General features: G+C 51.0%; 1 protein-coding gene across 1 annotated transcript in view; it reads right to left on the bottom strand.

Moving 5' to 3' along the window:
• N6AMT2 (N-6 adenine-specific DNA methyltransferase 2 (putative)) overlaps window positions 1–1,376 on the bottom strand; it is a 25,873-nt gene extending 24,497 nt beyond the window's left edge. Inside the window, exon 1 of the mRNA XM_012641734.1 lies at window positions 1,350–1,376. The gene's annotated coding sequence lies outside the window, so the exon portion shown is untranslated. The remainder of the gene's footprint in view (window positions 1–1,349) is intronic.
• Window positions 1,377–1,727: the final 351 nt, after the last annotated feature.

Below are 1,727 nucleotides of genomic sequence, written 5' to 3'. Positions count from 1 at the left end.
TTACTTCCAGAAAAGGGCCAAAATCTTTCATTTTCTTTTCATCTTTGTATATACAGTTCCTCTGCCTCAAACAGTTCCTTCCCTCTTGCTTTCTAAAATTCTATTTGTCCTGTTATTTTAAAATTAACTTTAACAAAAAAAGGAGGTAAAACTTACCGCGAAATGCAGATCCTAAACGTACAATGCGGTTAAGTTTTTAACCACAACCCCTATCAAGTTATCTTGGTCTTACACATGGCTCCCTCCGAGAAGTCTTCCCCGACCTGTTCCCGACCCAGGTTAGGGCCCCCTACGACCCGACTGGGCCCTGTACTTCACCAGTGACATCGCTTGGCCCTGCACCACCTAAAATACTACCCCGCTTGTCCAGTCAAGTTGCCCATGCCACCGTCTATTATTCAACTTCACACACGCCACACCTAGCAGGACACCTGCCTCAGATGTCCTCAACCACAGGTGCTGAGAGGCGTCAACAGAAAAGAAGAAAAACTCTGTAAAGTAATTTAAGGAGGTTTATTCCGAGCCAAATCTGAGGACCATGGCCCAGAGCCACGCCCAAGAAGTGGGCTCACTGTTGTAGAGTCACAGTTTGTTTTTACACATTTCAGGGAGCCAGGAATTACAAGTCAAGTCATAAATCAATACATGGAAGGCATACTTTGGTTTGGCCCAGAAAGGTGGGACATCTCAAAGCGGAAGCTTACGAGTCATAGGCGGATTTAGGGATTCTTTAGTTGACAATTGGCTGAAAGAGTTAGGCTTTGTCCGAAAGACCAGGAATCAGTGGACAGGAATGCTTAAGAGTCTTCTATCTATACCGCATGATACGATGCTATCCCGGAATCGGGTTGGGAGGTAAACCACATCACAAAAACCTGTTACTGAGATTTTATCATTTGTAGGCAAGACTCACCAGGCCCCCTTAGAAAGGAATTTTTTGGGCAAAGGATCGGGGTTCAGTCCTCAGAGGACTACCGCCCCGAGCAGCAGACAACTAAACCCGACTTAACATTTCTCAAACTGCCTCAGCGAACGTCCGGGGGCAAAGACGGAAGGACGGCAGGCCCAGCCCTGCTTCCCCTCGGGAAGAGGGGAGGCGAGGCGTCCACGTGCTGCCCCGCGGCGCCAGGCCCGCCCACAGCCCGGGGACGGCCCTCCCTGAACCAGCACCCAGGCTCCCCCTCTGAGCTCGTTTCCAGCTCGCCTGCCATCCTCCAGCCACCGCCAAGTAAACCCTCCACCACTACCGTACTGGACAAAGGGTGAGAAACAAAAAATACGCGTAAGGACTCCAAACCCCGTCAGCAGCGCGAGGCAACCCCGCTGACGCGCCACAGCCGTCCACTCACCAGCCGCGCGTGCGCAGTCGCCCCGACGAGCTGTGAGCTGCGGGCGGGCCGGGTAGAGCAGAGCTCGCGCAGGCGCAGACCCTCCGGCCGAGGGCGCTTCCGCAAGGGAGCCAGTCTTCCGGAAGCGTCTGGATCCCGCCTTTACAGCCCAGGAGGCTTGACTCCTCCCTAGAATCGTTCCCGCGGCGCTTCTATGTTTTATCAGTTGCCTCCAAGAGTGGTGGCAAAAAAAGTTTAAGGTTTTGATTAGATACAAGTTAAACCCACTGTTTTGTAGTGAGACATGTAGGTTTCCACAATCAAGGCTCCATTTGTTTGTTTGCAATGTACTCAGTCTTATAATTGAACGTTGACTTTAAATGTTGACATTAAATTGAA

This window comes from Propithecus coquereli, unplaced genomic scaffold (assembly GCF_000956105.1).
Source record: "Propithecus coquereli isolate 6110/MARCELLA unplaced genomic scaffold, Pcoq_1.0 Scaffold168, whole genome shotgun sequence".
NCBI lineage: Eukaryota > Metazoa > Chordata > Mammalia > Primates > Indriidae > Propithecus > Propithecus coquereli.
The sequence above is the reverse complement of the archived record's forward strand: the minus strand, read 5'-3'. Positions and strand labels throughout refer to the sequence as shown.